Consider the following 20,661-nt stretch of genomic DNA (forward strand, 5'->3'; position numbering starts at 1 on the left):
ATAATTAACACAAATTTAGACACAAGAATAGGATTCCACATAAAATATTTTTGTATTGCCCTTGAAGAGCTATTAAACTCTTACGTAAATTTTCCTTGAGCTCAATTTTCAATTAATAAATCTGTTTTAAATTATTATGTGTATGGTACATGTACATATTCCAGACTTTATTTTAATATATCACGCCAACCTCCCCTTAGTCTCAACGTACAAAACCCATAATTTTTGTCATCTCCAGATTCAGTCTGGCTCAGTGAATCATTAAACCTTTTATATGGTGATTAGATAAATGAATTTTCCAAAAGCAAATGTTCAGATTCCATTTACACCTTCTTTGTATTTAATACACAACATGATACTAGCCCCTCTTAAAATCATAACATATGGGACATTTATTCAACAAAAAATAATCAGCTAGGACATAAAAGTAAGTCCCTAAATCATCTAATCCCGATTTTACAAAATGACTGCTGTAGTAGTCAGAACACAGCAAGATATTTTAAAATATGCTTACACTATTTTATAATCTGTCTAGAAATGTTCCATGAAAATAAATGACAAAACATTACTTCTGATAAGACTGAACACGTTGACTACCTGATTACCCTGCAATATGTTTGATGTTATCATAGATCCAAACGCACAGTGCCCACTAATTACAGCTTAATATTTTTATTATCCCCCTCTATGAAAATAAATAGCAAAATTCCTGCTAAACACCTTAATTTAATTTTACAATCTTTTTAGACATCCTGAGTGTATGTCCCAGTTCAAGACCATTACTGTTAGGGTCCTCCAGCCCATGCAATATGCCAAAGTCACCAAAACAATAATGATTTTAGTATCTACTGATGCTGTAAAGGAGCATAATAGTTTTGATTGGAAATTGGCACATTCTTTAAAACAAATCAGTTTTGGCATTAAAATGATCAGTGGTTGCTTTAATCTTTATTCTGCTTTATCTTCGAAAGTTATAGCAAATAGCTACCCTCTAACTATCTAAATTTTGTAAAAGGCAAACTACAAGGGTGTGGTTTTCACCCTTTTTATACTCACAATGGAATAATTTGCAGCCCACATTAAATTACCAGAAATAGAGTTAATATCAGTTCCAGGAGGCAATGTGCATAGATGTTGTCCTTTTATCCATCAAATTACCCATCACTGCCGCTCGACCTTTAATAAATCTACCCCATAAGCTGTAATAGATAAGAATTGTTGAGAAACATGCATTCTAAAACATCCCGCTTTGTGTGTGACACAAAGTTGTCACTGTACAAAACCTGAAGGTAGCCATTTTAACATTAATTTTGATGGCTGATACACAATGATTACATTGAATTTGCTTGTGACATAACAGGAGAAAGCAATGTCTATTTTTACCACGTCTTCTAGAAACATTTGAAAACTTGGTCAAAGGTGATAAAGCAATTTTATCTAGAAGAGAACAAGAGTCTAAGGTTAATAATTCACTTTTTCAGTATTCATGTTATGTTTTAGCAATAAACAATGCTTATATTGCAAAATATAGTTGTAAAAACCTCTACAGCCATCCAGCAATCTATTTTATTATGACAACTATAAAAAGAAAAGGGCAAAGGTAAAATACACATGAAACAAGTTTAAACTAAGTTATGCCAGTAAACTGGTGGTAGTATTATAAAGGGAGATGCAGGTATAATTGTAGAGTAGGGTATTATTATTTATTAGTGTGTGTGTGTGTATATGTGTATATATATATATATATATATATATACATACACACACATACACACACACCCAATTCCAAAAAAGTTGGGACAGTATGGAAAAAGTCGGCGGCACTTCTGGACAGTGTTTGTGTAGCTTCTGCTTTGCATAGTAAAGCCTTAACTTATATACTACTACACGATTGCCTCGCCTTTTTCACATCACCTTCTTATTTTAACTTGTCACATTACTATTAGTCCTACATTGCCCTTGTCCCAACTTTTTTGGAACGTGTTGCAGTTATTAGATTTGAAATTAGTGTATATTTTCAAAAATACATTAAATTCACAAAGTAAAACATCAACTAATAATGTGTTTACAATATAGTACTGGGTGAATTGAATTTTCAACTGAGTCTTTTTTTTTTTTGCATTTTCCATACCGTCCCAACTTTTTCGGAATTGGGGTTGTGTGTGTGTGTGTGTGTGTGTGTGTGTGTGTATATGCAGGGCCGCCATCAGGGGGTGACAGGGGTGACTCCTGTCAGGGGCCCAATGGGCCAGGGGGGGGCCCATGAGGCAAGAACTAAAAAAAAAAAAAAAAAAAAATTAAATTTTAAATTTTGGCAGCCACCAGTGGGTACTACAGCAGAGTGCTAATTGAGCATGGGAAATGGTATTACAAGGAGTAAAGTATTAGCATTTGAGAGGATTTCTGAATGTGTACTAAACCACTATGCACAGTATGAGACAGACTTTGTTTGTACAGTGTGTGCCTGAGTCAGACTGCAGATAACTTTCATTTGCAGAGGAGGTATGACTTACTTAGCAAATGGTTTTTATTTATTTGTGCAATTTCGGATTGTAACTTCAGTGTGGTAGTAGTTGTATGGTGGGGCCAGGGGTCCATAAAAACAATTTTTTTTAGCAGCAGTGTATTTATGATTATTTGACAATGCTGTAGAAATTCTATATTTAAAACCATGCAGAAATGTTTCCTCCTCAATACACAAATGGTAGGTGCCCTTTTGGCAGATATGCATTTATTTATATATATATATATATATATATATATATATATATAACATTACAGTTTACTGCCCCTTTTATGCAAGGACTTTCCAGATGCAAGGAGGCATTTCATCTAAGATTTTTTACATCTGCATAAAATGTTATACTCTCAGACTTCGATTGCTCAGTGTTTGAAATGAGTCAGGTTAACTTAAAACTGTTCAGTTTACACTACAGCTGACTTTATTTTGAAATACATACCAACAGGCCTAAATTATGCATTTAATCAGATCTAATGGTATGAGTACCACAGCTTATGGTTCCACCAAGACCATATAGAGTACAGCATTTTCAAAATCCATAAGTACAGCTGACAGATGGGAACATTTGTACACTATATTTGAAGTGGTGCTCTTGGTTGGGGAAAAAACAAACAAACATATGTCAACCTTTTAAAATAATTTTTCTTCATCTAGCCATCTACCCAGATCATTAATGTACAATTTTGAATTCACAGAATTATTTTTGTTTACACATTTACAAATATGATTCTTTAAAAAGTGATCTCTTAGTTTCTGCAATTTTTTATCATGCATGTCACACATTGTTGATTTAGGGGATGCAAGGTGCATAAATGTTTCCTCCTGTGAGTGTTTCTGTGGGTGTCTGTGTTTATGTCTTTGTGCTTTGGTTTGTGTCTCTATGAGTGTGTATGTATTTTTTTCTGTGGGTCTCTCTGTGAGAGTGGGTGTGTATGTCTTTGAGCTTTTTCAATGGGTGTCTCTGTGAGGGTGTGTGTATGTTTGCCTTTGTGTATTTTCTCTGGATGCCTCTGTGAGGGTGGGTGTGTATGTCTGTGTTTTCTGTGGATGTCTCTGTGAGGGTGTGTGTGTGTATATGTATGTATGTCTGTGTTTTCTGTGGATGTCTCTGTGAGGGTGTGTGTTTTCTGTGGGTGTCTCTGTGAGGGTGTGTGTATGTCTTTGTGTGTTTTCTTTTGATGTCTTAGTGAGGGTGTGTGTTTTCTGTGGGTGTCTCTGTGAGGGTGTGTCTGTGTGTTTTCTGTGGATGTCTCAGTGAGGGTGTGTGTATGTATGTCTTTCTGTGTTTTATGTGGTTGTCTCTGTGTGTGTGTCTGTATGTCTTTGTTTGTTTTCTGAGGCTGTCTCTGTCAGTGTTTCCTTGGGTGTATGTGCAAGTTTGAGTTTGTGTGTGTTTGTGTCCATTGTCTGTTCCTTTTTAGGACATTTTTACCTTACTACTGATTATTCACATGTTTCTACAGACTTTGAGACTAATGAGACCTTTACGGAAGTCACCAATCCACCATTTAACCTTTAAATTATTGTTTAGGCAGTTCAGGGCCCTTCCTTTCAGCCACTGCATGCTGTTGTCATCATTTAGTTGGCATCTTCCTTTACAAAAAGATAATCAGAACTCCATATTTTGTTTTCTAAATCTCCTTTTTTTTACAAAACTGTAGCCTACCTCATTACTTGTCAGGTCAATGTAATCAAGTGCTGAGTGTCTGTGTGGGTGTCTGTGTCTGAGTGTGTTTGTGTGTTTCTTTGCGTGTCTGCTAGAGTATCTATATGTGAATCCTTATGTGTGAGTGTGTGTTTTAGTGTATGAGTGTGTCTGTGTGTGTGTGTATGTTACTACCTTTACAACATTTCCAAGTTTAAATAGACACTTAATAATAAAGTGCATCAACGTTTTAGTCACTGGTCAAAAATTGCACATGTCAAGGGGGGGGGGGGCCTGATCAATGGTCAAGTCAGGGGCCCCAAAATTTCTAGTGGCGGCCCTGTGTATATGTGTGTATATATATATATATATATATATATATATATGTGTGTGTGTGTGACTCACATACTCTTAAGAACAAGACTTCTTTCTGTACTTTTAACTAACTGAAAACAGTGGAACTTCTTTAGAAAAAAAAAAGGTATTACATGACAATATGGAACTTCTAACAAACTCAATTTTACAATGCTGTCATCTGCTGATCGGCTGCTGCATACACTACACTAATCATAACACTCCTTTCCCCTAGACCTTAAAGTATTTGCGATAACTGGGACGGTAAATGTATTCTTGGACGCTCAAGATCTAAATTTGTTGTTGGTGCACTGTTAGATGAATTGTGAGACCATGGCTCTGTAACAGCAACTGTAGGAAAACTGTCCTTTGTATTGTACAATGTTTCAATGTCATTAGGTACCATAGAAAATCCAGTGCCAACGGAAACAGTAGCAGGCACAATTTTTTCAGACAGCTCTCGGAATGATGTGCTTTTGTAATATCCTGCCATCAGCAATCTGTACTTTGTATGACACTGGTCCAGTGGCCATAAGAACATGTGCAGGACAGGTATCCATTTAGGTCCAGTAGCATATTTCCCGACACAAACAATACTGTCAGGTTCAAAGACTCTCAAAGTAGCAAACTTAAAGTTCTTATGGAATTAAGATTTTTTTGATTTTTTTACTGCTGTATTTGTTAAATCAGGATGTAAACAATCCAGACAGATTTTAAGACGGCTTTTTATAGGAGTCTGCATTGCAATGCTTCATCATGTACCTCACACACAAGCCTGTCTCTTAGTAAGGATTCTAAACTGGCACCAAAATTGCAATTTTCAGATAGTCTGCCCAGTTCTGCAATGTACACTGCAATGCTTTAACCTGGTTTCTGATTTTGTCTGTTGAAATAAAAATACCTAATTATTTCAGAGTGGGTGGGTGCAAAATTAATTTTTGAGCAGTCACTTGGTTTAGCAGGGGGATAACAGTGAGAGGACAAAAGTTTCAAAAGTTTTAGAGTCAATGACACTCAGTAACACAGCTCTCTTCTAAATAGTATCCTTTATCTTATTAGCTTTCATAAAAAACTGTCGGCCGTCAGCATATGAGTCCCATGACGATGGATTGTCCATGTCAAACTCCTCCATGTGGTCCAGAGAAGTCATGCATAAGATAGATATACTACTGAAGAAAAGAAAATCTAACAGTTTCCTCAGTCACGCTGACAATTTTGACCTGCTTCTGCTATCACATCTTGGGTTGCCACCTCTCTGGGAATGACCCGGACAGTTTGGGTTTCTATTTTTGTGACTGTACAGCATCCAATAACATTGCTTGCTGTATGGCACTTCAAAAAAAAAAAAAAAAAAAAAAGATAATTTATGCTTACCTGATAAATTCACTTCTTTCATAGTGGTATGAGTCCACGATCCATTACTCCTGGGAATTACCTTCCCTGCCACTAGGAGGAGGCAACAGCTCTATATAACCCCTCCCACCTCTATGGTAGTTAGTCTGATGTATAACCAAGCAAAAAGAGATAAGAAAAGAAAAAAAAAGCACTAAAAATATTTATATATATATATATCTGTCTATATATCTATACTATAATTGTGTTTGTAACATGTCCGTCGCCAGTTGAGCAGCATCTCTAAAGGAATGTTGGCAGCGCGAGGCAGCCAAAAGAATGTTGGGGAAAAAAAACTAATACAATTATTGACCCCTAAATCCGCCAACCCTAACATCGCAAACTACCTAATAAATCTATTAACCCCTAATCAGCTATTCCCCCACATCGCAAATTAAATAATTAATGTATTAACCCCTAAACCGCCATCCACCACCAATGCAATAAATTAATTTACCTATTAACTCCTACACCGCCAACCCCCACAATGCAAATAACTAAGCTAGTGACTAACACCTCCTAAATTAACCCCTTAATTACATAAAATAATAAAATACTACATTAATTTAAAAAAAAATAAGATTACATTAGATTTATCTAAAATTACGTAAAAAATAAAAAAGGCTATCATTAAAGAAAATAAACCACATTATCCAAAATAAAAAAAATAAACCTAATCCCTTTGAAAATATAAAACTCCCCAAAATAAAAACACCCCCTAATCTAAGAATAAACTACCAATAGCCCTTAAAAGGGCTTTTTGTAGGGCATTGCCCCAAGTTATACAGCTCTTTTCCTAAAACAAAATACTAAGTCCACCCTCTAACAGTAAAACCCCCCACCCACCAAACCCCCCAAAATAAAAAGCCTAACACTAAAAAAACCTAAACTACCCATTGCCCCTAAAAGGGCATTTGTATGGGCATTCAGCTCTTTTTAAATTGCCCAAAAAACTCTAATCTAATTTAAAAAAAAAAAAAGCCTATCATTAAGCCCCAAATTGGTTCTCACGGTTCCTGAAGTCTGGCGGAGAAGGTCTTCTTCCAGCAGGTCCATCATCTTCATCCATAGCGAAAGCGGAGCGGAGGTCCAGAGCAGTCTTCCCAGATGTGGCGATCCTCGACGGCGGCCGCACACTGAAGATTGAAGGTAAGATACCCCATATTTATTGGGGTATCTTGCATTCCTATTGGCTGAAATTTTCAAAATCAGCTAATAGGATGAGAGCTACTTAAATCTTATTGACTGATCTGAACAGCCAATAGGATTTCAGTAGCTCTAATCCTATTGGCTGATTTCAAAATTGGCTGATTTTCAAAAATTGATTGCGGTACCTTGCATTCAATATTCAGTCAACGACGGACATCGGATGAAGAGGAGCCAACATGCCGCCAAGGACCCAGGCATTGGGAACACACTCCGTATGAAGATAGAAGATGATGGATCTGTCTGGAAGAAAACCTTCTCCGCCAGACTTCAGAAACAGTGAGCACCTGTTTGGGGCTTAGGTTTAGGCTTTTTTATTTTCATTTTTGGGGTATTTTTTTTTTTTTTAAGATTAGAGTTTTTTGGGGGCTTGAAAAAGAGCTGAATGCCCTTACAAATGCCCCTTTAGGGGCAATGGGTAGTTTATTTATTTTTTAGTGTTAGTTTTTATTTTGGTGGGTGGGTGGTTTTTAATGTTAGGGGGGACTTATTATTTTTTAGTGGTAAAAGAGCTGTTAACCTTAGGGCAGTGCCCTACAAAGGCGCTTTTAAGGGCTATTTGTAGTTTAGTATTAGATTAGGGGGTGTCTTTATTTTTATAGGGGTATTAGTTTAGGTTTGATTTTATTATTTTGGATAGCTTTGTTTATTTTTTTCTGTTTTTTTACTTTTTTATTTTTTTTAACTGTAGCTTGGGGGTTTGTATTTCTTTAATATAGACTGCCCTCTGGGCAGGTTTATCGCCTAGTGTGTTTGTGTCTGTGTATATATGTGTGTGTGTGTGTGTGTGTTTGTGTATGTGTGTGTATATATATATATATATATATATATATATATATATATATATATATATATAATGTATATGTGTATATATATATATATATTAATGAGCTTGGGAAAAAGATGTGCAATAAAAGAAAAAACCATCACCAAAAAATATAACATGGTGGGGTCTTGTGGACTCTTACCACCATGAAAGAAATTAATTTATCAGGTAAGCATAAATTTATGTTTTCTTTCATAAAGGTGGTAAGAGTCCATGTTCCATTACTCCTGGAACCAATACCAAAGCTGTGGAGAGTCCATGAGTAATGGAGAAAAAGCAGGGCAAGATTAAAAAAACATATTTTTTTTACATAAGGAAACTATATTCACAACCCTCCAAAAAAAGAGATTTTATTAAAAAAAAAAAAAAACGGTCAGGCAAAATAAAGCAAAAACGATTGCCTGAAGAACTTTATGCCAAAGGCTACCACAGAAGAAGACAAAAAATGGAAGACAAAAAAAAAAGAAACAAAGACCAAGCCAAAATAGGTTAACAGAAGTCTAATTTCAGAAAGCCCAAGAAGGGAACTGGGGAGAACAGAGCAGGCACTACTGGAGATAGTGTACAGTAAAAATTCAAAAATTTATTAATACAAAAAAAGCAAATAAAAACAGCATCAGCTGAGCGCTCTTGTGAAGCTAAGTATAAGCCGACAGACAACAGGTATAGACTCTGGCCTCTATTTATCAAGCTGTCAACCGCAAACACGCTGGAATTCCGCAGCGTATTTGTGGCGAGCCTGATTCGCCTTAGTTATCAAACCCTACAGACCAGCAAAAGTAGAATTTTGTGACGAAACATACGATCCGCCGGATTCAGTCCGACACGGATCGATGCTTACGTCACTCTAGATTTTCCGAACACAAGTTTTGCACAATCGGACTACTTTTGCTAGTTATCAAATAACTAGCAGGTACGTTCGGCACTATTCCTGCCCAGCGTACCTGGTTTTCAATCCGCCGCCCTGGAGGCGGCGGATACCATAGGAATCAATGGGAGTCTGAAAACAGCGAAAGCTTATGTTCGCTGCTGCCCGATATGCCATTGATTCCTATGGTAAATGTCTACACCTAACACCCTAACATGTACCCAGAGTCTAAACACCCCTAATCTGCCCCCCCTACATCGCCGCTACAAAATAAAGTGTTTAACCCCTAAACCACCACTCCCGGAGCCAACCGTCACCTACATTATACATATTAACCCCTAATCTGCCCCCCTATACTGCCGCAACTCTAATAAATGTATTAACCCCTAATCTGCCGCCCCCTACACCGCCGCCACCTACATTATATTTATTAACCCCTAATCTGCCCCCCTACACAGCCACCTACCTAAATTTATTAACCCCTAATCTCCCGCCCCCAACGTCGCCGCCACTATATTCAATTTATTAACCCCTAAACCGCCGCTCCCGGAGCTCACCGCCACCTACATTATACTCATTAACCCCTAGTCTGCCCCCCCTACACCGGCGCCACTATATTAAATTTATTAACCCTTAAACCTAACACTAACACCCACTAACGTAAATATAATTAAAATATATCTAAATAAAATTACTATCATTAAATAAATTATTCCTATTTAAAACTAAATACTTATCTATAAAATAAACCCTAAGATAGCTACAATATAACTAATAGTTACATTGTAGCTAGCTTAGGGTTTATTTTTATTTTACAGGCAACTTTGTATTTATTTTGACTAGGTAGAATAGTTATTAAATAGTTAACTATTTAATAACTTCCTAGTTAAAATAAATACAAATATACCTGTAAAATAAAACCTAAACTAAGTTACAATTACACCTAACACTACACTATAATTAAATAAATTCCCTGAACTAAATACAATTAAATACAATTAAAAACAATTATCTGAAGTGCAGAAAAAACAAACACTAAATTACAGAAAATAATAAAATAATTACAATTTTTTAAACTAATTAAACTTAATCTAATCCCCCTAATAAAATAAAAAAGCCCCCCAAAATAATAAAAAGCCCTACCCTATACTAAATTATGAATAGCCCTTAAAGGGACATTCCAGCCCAAATTAAAATGCACATGGATGAATTTTAGTTTTGTATAGAAGCATTTTTGTAATATACATGTATTAGCAAAAATGATAAAATCTATAGCTGTTTAAAACGTGTATTTAAGTATGCTCCGTGCACCAGCATTTTAAACACAATACTTGCTCAGAGAGCCTAAGTTGCTTTTATCATCTGGTAATGACTCAATTTGTTAATTGCTCACATGATACAAGCCCCACTGGTGTTCTGAGCAGTTGCAGTATTTGAAATGCTGGTGCACTGACAATATCTAGCTATGCTTCACATGCACGTGCAGAGAAAAATGCTCAAACTAAAACAGTAATAATTTTTACCAGAAGCCTTTTTGCTAATACATGTATATTACAAATGTGTTTCTATTCAAAGATGTAATTCATCTATGTGCATTTAAATTTTGACTGGAATGTCCCTTTAAATGGCCTTTTTGCGGGGCATTGCCCCAAAGTAATCAGCTCTTTTACCTGTAAAAAAAAAAGAGTACAATACCCCCCCAACATTAAAACCCACCACCCACACCCCAACCCTACTCTAAAACCCACCCAATCTCCCCTTAATAAAACCTAACAATAACCCCTTGAAGATCACCCTACCTTGAGAAGTCTTCACCCAACCGGGCCGAAGTCCTCAACTAAGCCGGGCAGAAGTCTTCATCCAGGCGACATCTTCTATCTTCATCCATCTGGCGCGGAGCGGCTCCATCTTCAAGACATTCGACGCGGAGCATCCTCTTCTAACGACTTCAGAAGACTGAATGAATGGTCCTTTAAATTACGTCATCCAAGATGGCCTCCCTTGAATTCCGATTGGCTGATAGAATTCTATCAGCCAATCGGAATTAAGGTAGGAAAAATCCTATTGGCTGATGCAATCAGCCAATAGGATTGAAGTTCAATCCTATTGGCTGATCCAATAGGATTTAAGTTCAATCCTATTGGCTGATCCAATCAGCCAATAGGATTGAGCTTGCATTCTATTGGCTGTTCCAATCAGCCAATAGAATGCAAGCTCAATCCTATTGGCTGATTGCATCAGCCAATTGGATTTTTCCTACCTTAATTCCGATTGTCTGATAGAATTCTATCAGCCAATCGGAATTCAAGGGACGCCATCTTGGATGACGTCATTTAAAGGAATCGTCATTCAGTCGTCGGATGTCGTTGGAAGAGGATGCTCCGCGTCGGATGTCTTGAAGATGGACCCGCTCCGCGCCGGATGGATGAAGATAGAAGATGCCGTCTGGATGAAGACTTCTGCCCGGCTTGGATGAAGACTTCTGCCCGTCTGGAGGACCACTTCGCCCGGCTTCGTTGAGGACTTCAGCACGGTTGGGTGAAGACGTCTCAAGGTAGGGTGATTTTCAAGGGGTTAGTGATAGGTTTTATTAAGGAGGTATTGGGTGGGTTTTAGAGTAGGGTTGGATGTGTGGGTGGTGGGTTTTAATGTTGGGGGGGTATTGTACTTTTTTACAGGTAAAAAAGCTGATTACTTTGGGGCAATGCCCCGCAAAAGGCCCTTTTAAGGGCTATTCGTAATTTAGTATAGGGTAGGGCTTTTTATTATTTTGGGTGGCTTTTTTTATTATATTAGGGGGATTAGATTAGGTGTAATTAGTTTCATTTTTTTAATAATTTTATTATTTTCTGTTATTTAGTGTTTTGTTTTGTATGTACTTTAGATAATTGTTTTTAATTGTATTTAATTGTATTTAGTTTAGGGAATTTATTTAATTATAGTGTAGTGTTAGGTGTTAGTGTAACTTAGGTTAGGTTTTATTTTACAGGTATATTTGTATTTATTTCAACTAGGAAGTTATTAAATAGTTAATAACTATTTAATAACTATTGTACATAGTTAAAATAAATACAAAGTTGCCTGTAAAATAAAAATAAATCTTAAGATAGCTACAATGTAACTATTAGTTATATTGTAGCTATCTTAGGCCTAGATTTGGAGTTTGGCGGTAGCCGTGAAAACCAGCGTTAGAGGCTCCTAACGCTGGTTTTAGGCTACCGCCGGTATTTGGAGTCAGTCAAAGAAGGGTCTAACGCTCACTTTTCAGCCGCGACTTTTCCATACCGCAGATCCCCTTACGTCAATTGCGTATCCTATCTTTTCAATGGGATCTTTCTAACTCCGGTATTTAGAGTCGTGGCTGAAGTGAGCGTTAGAATTCTAACGACAAAACTCCAGCCGCAGAAAAAAGTCAGTAGTTAAGAGCTTTCTGGGCTAACGCCGGTTCATAAAGCTCTTAACTACTGTGCCCTAAAGTACACTAACACCCATAAACTACCTATGCACCCCTAAACCGAGGTCCCCCCACATCGCCGCCACTCAATTAAATTTTTTTAACCCCTAATCTGCCGACCGCCACCTACGTTATACTTATGTACCCCTAATCTGCTGCCCCTAACACCGCCGACCCCTATATTATATTTATTAACCCCTAATCTGCCCCCCACAACGTCGCCGCCAGCTACCTACACTTATTAACCCCTAATCTGCCATCCGCACGCCGCCGCCAGCTACATTATAGCTATGTACCCCTAATCTGCTGCCCCTAACACCACTGACCCCTATATTATATTTATTAACCCCTAACCTGCCCCCCTCAACATCGCCTCCACCTGCCTACACTTATTAACCCCTAATCTGCCGAGCGGATCTCACCGCTACTATAATAAAGTTATTAACCCCTAATCCGCCTCACTAACCCTATAATAAATAGTATTAACCCCTAATCTGCCCTCCCTAACATCGCCGACACCTAACTTCAAACATTAACCCCTAATCTGCCGACTGGAGCTCACCGCTATTCTAATAAATGTATTAACCCCTAAAGCTAAGTGTAACCCTAACACTAACACCCCCCTAACTTAAATATCATTTAAATCTAACGAAATTAATTAACTCTTATTAAATAAATTATTCCTATTTAAAGCTAAATACTTACCTGTAAAATAAATCCTAATATAGCTACAATATAAATTATAATTATATTATAGCTATTTTAGGATTTATATTTATTTTACAGGCAACTTTGTATTTATTTTAACCAGGTACAATAGCTATTAAATAGTTAAGAACTATTTAATAGCTACCTAGTTAAAATAATTACAAAATTACCTGTAAAATAAATCCTAACCTAAGTTACAATTAAACCTAACACTACACTATCAATAAATAAATTAAATAAAATACCTACAATTACCTACAATTAAACCTAACACTACACTATCAATAAATTAATTAAATACAATACCTACAAATAACTACAATGAAATAAACTAACTAAAGTACAAAAAATAAAAAAGAACTAAGTTACAAAAAGTAAAAAAATATTTACAAACATAAGAAAAATATTACAATAACTTTAAACTAATTACACCTACTCTAAGCCCCCTAATAAAATAACAAAGCCCCCCAAAATAAAAAATGCCCTACCCTATTCTAAATTACCAAAGTTCAAAGCTCTTTTACCTTACCAGCCCTGAACAGGGCCCTTTGCGGGGCATGCCCCAAGAAATTCAGCTCTTTTTCCTGTAAAAAAAAACATACAATACCCCCCCAACATTACAACCCACCACCCACATACCCCTAATCTAACCCAAACCCCCCTTAAATAAACCTAACACTAAGCCCCTGAAGATCTTCCTACCTTGTCTTTCCTACCTTAATTCCGATTGGCTGATAGAATCCTATCAGCCAATCGGAATTCGAGGGACGCCATCTTGGATGACGTCCCTTAAAGGAACCGTCATTCGTCGGGAAGTCGTCGTCGGAAGAAGATGGGTTCGCGGTGGAGGTCTTCAAGATGGAGCCGGTCCTCATCGGATGAAGATAGAAGATGCCGCTTGGAAGAAGATGGTTGCCGGTCCGGATCTACTCTTCTTCCCGGATAGGATGAAGACTTTGGAGCCTCTTCTGGACTTCTTCAGCTGTCAGATGATGGATGTCTAGCCCCCGCTTGGGCTTAGATGAAGATATCGGAGCCAGGACAGATCGGTGTGATACCCGGTGAGGTGAAGACAAGATAGGAAGATCTTCAGGGGCTTAGTGTTAGGTTTATTTAAGGGGGGTTTGGGTTAGATTAGGGGTATGTTGGTGGTGGGTTGTAATGTTGGGGGGGGGTATTGTATGTGTTTTTTTACAGGAAAAAGAGCTGAATTTCTTGGGGCATGCCCCGCAAAGGGCCCTGTTCAGGGCTGGTAAGGTAAAAGAGCTTTGAACTTTGGTAATTTAGAATAGGGTAGGGCATTTTTTATTTTGGGGGGCTTTGTTATTTTATTAGGGGGCTTAGAGTAGGTGTAATTAGTTTAAAATTGTTGTAAAATTTTTCATATGTTTGTAAATATTTTTTTATTTTTTGTAACTTAGTTCTTTTTTATTTTTTGTACTTTAGTTAGTTTATTTCATTGTAGTTATTTGTAGGTATTGTATTTAATTAATTTATTGATAGTGTAGTGTTAGGTTTAATTGTAGGTAATTGTAGGTATTTTATTTAATTTATTTATTGATAGTGTAGTTTTAGGTTTAATTGTAACTTAGGTTAGGATTTATTTTACAGGTAATTTTGTAATTATTTTAACTAGGTAGCTATTAAATAGTTCTTAACTATTTAATAGCTATTGTACCTGGTTAAAATAAATACAAAGTTACCTGTAAAATAAATATTAATCCTAAAATAGCTATAATATAATTATAATTTATATTGTAGCTATATTAGGATTTATTTTACAGGTAAGTATTTAGCTTTAAATAGGAATAATTTATTTAATAAGAGTTAATTAATTTTGTTAGATTTAAATGATATTTAAGTTAGGGGGGTGTTAGTGTTAGGTTTAGACTTAGCTTTAGGGGTTAATACATTTATTAGAATAGCGGTGAACTCCAGTCGGCAGATTAGGGGTTAATGTTTGAAGTTAGGTGTCGGCGATGTTAGGGAGGGCAGATTAGGGGTTAATACTATTTATTATAGGGTTAGTGAGGCGGATTAGGGGTTAATAACTTTATTATAAAAGCGGTGCGGTCCGGTCGGCAGATTACGGGTTAATAAGTGTAGGCAGGTGGAGGCGACGTTGTGGGGGGCAGATTAGGGGTTAATTAATATAATATAGGGGTCGGCGGTGTTAGGGACAGCAGATTAGGGGTACATAGGGATAATGTAAGTAGCGGCAGTTTACGGAGCGGCAGATTAGGGGTTAAAAATAATATGCAGGGGTCAGCGATAGCGGGGGCGGCAGAATAGGGGTTAATAAGTGTAAGGTTAGGGGTGTTTAGACTCGGGGTACATGTTAGGGTGTTAGGTGCAGACGTAGGAAGTGTTTCCCCATAGCAAACAATGGGGCTGCGTTAGGAGCTGAACGCGGCTTTTTTGCAGGTGTTAGGTTTTTTTTCAGCTCAAACAGCCCCATTGTTTCCTATGGGGGAATCGTGCACGAGCACGTTTTTGAAGCTGGCCGCGTCCGTAAGCAACTCTGGTATCGAGAGTTGCAGTGGCGTTAAATATGCTCTACGCTCCTTTTTTGGAGCCTAACGCAGCCATTCTGAGGACTCTCAATACCAGAGTTATTTTAAAGGTGCGGCCAGAAAAAAGCCAGCGTTAGCTACGCGGGTCGTTACCGACAAAACTCTAAATCTAGCCGTTAGGGTTTATTTTATAGGTAAGTATTTAGTTTTAAATAGGAATAATTTATTTCGATTTATTTAAATTATATTTAAGTTAGGGGGTGTTAGGGTTAGTGTTAGACATGGGTTTAGAGGCAGATTAGGGGTTAATAAATATAATGTAGGTGGCGGCGGTGTAGGGGGGGGCAGATTAGGGGTTAATAAATATAATGTAGGTGGCGGTGGGCTCCGGGAGCGGCGGTTTAGGAGGTTAAACACTTTATTTAGTTGCGGCGGGGTCCTAGAGCGGGGGTTTAGGGGTTAATAACTTTATGTAGGTGGCGGCGGTATAGGGGCGAAAGATTAGGGGTCAATATGTATAATGTATGTGGCAGTGGGCTCCGGGAGTGATGGTTTAGGGGTTAATACATTTATTAGAATTGCGGTAGGCTCCGGGAGCGGCGGTTTAGGGGTTAATAACTTTATTTAGACGCGGCGGGGTCTGGGAGCGGCGGTATAGGGGGTAAACAGTATAGTATAGTGTGGGTGTATAGTGACAGGGTACCAAGAAAGCTGTAAAAAAAGTCAGGTAAGAAAAATAAAAAAACCTTGCAGAAGGATAAAAAGAATTACCTGACCTAGACCATTCTTTTTTAAGAAACAGTGACAGGGAAAAAACCTCAGGGGCTTAAACCACAGATTAAAAAACATTATCTAAGCAAATAGAGAGCACAACCTCCACAGTCTTAAACATTTAAATCCCTAAAGTAAAAAACAAAACCTCATAAAAAAAGAGAATAGACATGTTCTACTAAAAATAATAATAAGGAAAAACCCTGAACCTCAGAGGAAACCTTAACTTAAGAAACATCAGAATAAATATAAGTGAAGGTAAATTCTTAACTGATCTTTCATGTTCACATGAAGGTTGCAGAGCTGCCAGCATATTTAAAAAAAAAAAAAAAAAGATTTATTTTTTTTCAGGAGAAAAGTCTTGTTAAATTTCCCTGTAAGGAAGAAACAAAAGAAGGAGTAATACACAGGGAGTAATACACAGAAAAAACCTCCACAGAGGAAGGAACATCAAAGTATTTATTAATTTTAAAAGACTTCTTAGGGTTGACAACAACAGAGTGATCGGAGTCATCCAAGGTAACTAAAACCTCCTTTAAAAGTACACAGAGGTTTTCCAGCTTAAAGGGCCACTAAACCCAAAATCTTTTTTTCATGATTCAGATAGAACATACACATTTAAACAACATTACAATTTACTTCTATTATTTATTTTGCTTCATTTTTTAGATATCCTTATTTGAAGAAAAAGCAATGCACATGGGTGAGCCAATCACATGAGGCTTCTATGTGCAGCAACCAATCAGCAGCTACTGAGCATATCTAGATATGCTTTTCAGCAAAGAATATCAAGAGAATAAAACAAATTAGATAATAGAAGTAAATTAGAAAGATGTTTCAAAATGCATTCTCTTTCTAAATCATGAAAGAAAAAATGTGGGTATCATGGCCCTTTAAATCTGAAGGATACAACTTCAGCATCAGATGAAGTAATTGTACTGTCTGAATATGAGATTTCACCATCAGAGGCTACAGACTTATCTTCCTCATCAGACTTATGAAAAAGGGCAACTTGGGTAGCCGAAACTGGAGCAGAAAAGTTACTATCTGAATCTCTAAAAATTTCCTCTAGCGTTTACCCTGTAACATGGGAATGGCAGCTAATGCCACAGTTACTGCAGAGGATACCTGGGCAGCAATTTCTGCATGCAAATAAACTCCTCTAGGAGATTGAGAGGATCTGCAGGGCACTGCATGTGACGCCATTAAGGCTAGGGACGTCTGAGGCGGGAAGCTGTGGCATTGCCTGAACAGCATCAATCTGAGAGATGGGTGGCTCAGAAACAGAGTCTAGCTTTGTTTTATAGTCCTCTATGCATGAGGAACAAAATTGTAAGGGTGGTACAACCTGGTTATCTAAACAGAGCAGGCACCTGTACATAGGAGCAGGATCCTGTTCCATGTTGGGAATAAAAATAGTTTTTGCAAAAAAAAAGTATTATGTATTGTCTCTTTGTACAAAATTTATGCCAAAAACCAATACAAAATTGAAATTATACTCCGGCAAAATTTAAATTGATAAGTCTGGGACTTAGAAAAAAGTGTAAGGTAGCCAAAAGCATCTAACACCCTCTACACCTCCGCGGTATGCCTGAGGTGCCTACCTGCCCCACTTTGCAACTGACTGTAACATGCAATCCGATATGAGGCTTTTCTCCTGATCGCAATTTCAGCTCCAAAGTCAAGAAATCACGGAACCAGAAGTCACATGATCGGGGAAGAAGCTGCGCCACTGTTAGAGAGAGCTTGTGCTTCTATATATTAAATGACCGTCTCAGTGAAAAGGAACCGCCTCCTAACACATAGAGCCATTTACAAACTGATCCATACACTGATCTTGACAAATCTACCCATACGGACATAAAGTGCAATTCACCCAGCGTTTCAGCTGCCAAGTAGTACACAGCACCAGAAAAACACATATCAATTAACCCCTGAGCCACCAATAAAGTATTCCTTTTCCAAAAGAAATTAACTTCTGTCTCCCGTGTCACAAATGCAAGTGCCTGCCCACTGCCTGCATAAATCCTGAACTCAGGATCGTAGCCCCAATATGAGTGTAGTAACCACTGCAATGCCAGACTGTCTATCCTAGAAGGCAACAAAAGGGCACTTACCTGCACATCTAACTGTCCGGCAGGAGGACAGCTCACACGGTATGGAAGGACGCCACTTCTCCGAGACCTGTGGGGAAAAAAGAAAGAACAGAGTAAGCCTACTCTGACTTTCTATACTAGGGCAGCAACATGTTAGGAAAATGCAGTAAGGCCCACCTCACAAGTTCCTAACTGCTTTAAAGCCACCACTTCCCTACTGAAGAGACTGACGTGGACTACGGCTATACCCAATCCTTGAAAAAGGGGAAAGAACAGAGTAAACCTACTCTGGCTTTCAATACTAGATACAATCTTGCTTGTAGCAAAAGAAATCCAATTTTTCTTCAGACACCAAAACTTCACCTCCTCCATGCACCAAAGGCAAAGATAATGACTGGGGTTTGTGGGAAGGGAAGTGATACTTAACAGTTTGACTGTGGTGCTCTTTGCCTCCTCCTGCTGGCCAGGAGTGATATTCCCAACAGTAAATTATGGCTTTGTGGACTCACCATATCTTAGGAAAGAAATTTGTTTAAAATTTGCGGTCCTCTAAATAAATACACATCTAGTATATCGTCAGTCCAGCACTATATTGCAATAGGTCTGTATACAAAATACTGTACATATTTTTAGAGCTGTCATTCCTGATAATAAACTTTGCATTATTTTGCAATCTGGGGATGTACACCTTGAAAAGCCATTTAAAGGGACATGAAACCCAAAATGTTTCTTCCGTGATAAAGACAGAGCATACAACTTTAAACAACTTTACAATTAACTTCTATTATTAAAGGGTCACTGAACCCAACTTTATAACTTACTCCTATTATCACATTTTCTTCATTCTCTTGCTATCTTTATCTGAAATGCAAGAATGTAAGTTTAGATGCCGGCCCATTTTTGGTGAACAACCTGGGTTGTTCTTGCTGATTGGTGGATAAATTCATCCACCAATGAACAAGTGCTGTCCAGAGTACTGAACCAAACAAATAGCTTAGATGCCTTCTTTTTCAAATAAAGATAGCAAGATAACAAAGAAAAAAAATTATAATAGGAGTAAATTAAAAAGTTGCTTAAAATTGCATGCTCTATCTGAATCACGAAAGAAAATATTTGGGTTCAGTGTCCATTTAAGTTTGCTTCATTCTCTTGGTATCCTCAGTCTAAGTAGCAGCAATATACAACTGAGAGATAGCTGAACACATTTGGTGAGCCAATGATGAGTCAACCATCAATCAGCAGCTAGCTCCCAGTAGTGCATGCTGCTCCTGAGCTTACCTAGATATGCCTTTAATTAAAGGATATCAAGTTAACAAAGCAAGTTAGATAATATTACCATTAACTGTAGTGCTTTAAGTGTTATCTCAACCTAAGAGTTAGCGGAGTAGGGGATTGAAACAATGTTGCTTTTTAAGGGGTGTTTTTTTCTCTTACCTTTTATAAAAGCAGATGTAGGGTAGTCCTCTTCCTCTTTCCTCCTGGATCCTGTTGCTGTTTTTTTCCCTCCCTGTTGTTGGTTTGTTTCAGGAATCGGCGCAGAGGTACCTTGGAGCTCTTTTAGCTACCATAGTGGTCATGGCTGGGGCATGCAGATTCGAGCTAGCTCAGAGTTAGCCCATAGACTTTAATATTAGCCCTTCCAGGTAAATGTCTTGCGGTACAACTGACATTACCTGGTTCCTTATCAGGTCAAGGGCGTCAAACTTATATCTGAGAAAGGAGCACCCTTGCAGGCAGGGTCAGGGTCCTGCAAATGTTTGCCGCAGCCTATTGGTTCGAAAGTCAACTTAATGGGAGGGGCCAGATGCAGCAGGTCGAAGCCTGCTGTGCCTTACCCCGCGGGCCTGCTGGCTCTCATTTCCTGGTGGCTGGCGGTCTTCTAATTTTTGATAGGCGGGGCCGGATCCCTATCCTTGCTTTGCTTGGGTCCAACTTATAGTTTAGTTATGGACCTCTTGTGCTGCCCCCCTTGTTTTTGTCTTAAAAAAGTTTATATGCTTTTCAGCATTTTTGTAATTAATAAGCACGGCCGTGTTGGCCTTCTCTACAGCTCCTCTCTTGTTGTGTCATTAATTTATTTAAGGGAAATGTTTTAGTCAACTCAGATAACTTAAGATGGATGAGTTTAACACTTATTACGCATATGTATTGAATGTGTGATCCTGTCATGTATTCCTGAAAATTGCAGACAAAAATAGTAATGTCCTAAAGATACTTGGGACTCTAGTGGAACACTTTCAGCCCTAGATTGCATTTCATATGTCAATAAAACCTATTTTTGCATTTCATATGTCAATAAAACCTATT

At 37.8% G+C, this 20,661-nt stretch overlaps 1 protein-coding gene across 1 annotated transcript in view; it reads left to right on the forward strand.

Moving 5' to 3' along the window:
• The window catches only part of LOC128648625 (fatty acyl-CoA hydrolase precursor, medium chain), a 124,202-nt gene that overhangs the window by 12,972 nt on the left and 90,569 nt on the right, over positions 1-20,661 (forward strand). The window lies entirely within an intron of this gene.

This window comes from Bombina bombina, chromosome 1, assembly GCF_027579735.1.
Source record: "Bombina bombina isolate aBomBom1 chromosome 1, aBomBom1.pri, whole genome shotgun sequence".
Taxonomy (NCBI): Eukaryota; Metazoa; Chordata; class Amphibia; order Anura; family Bombinatoridae; genus Bombina; species Bombina bombina.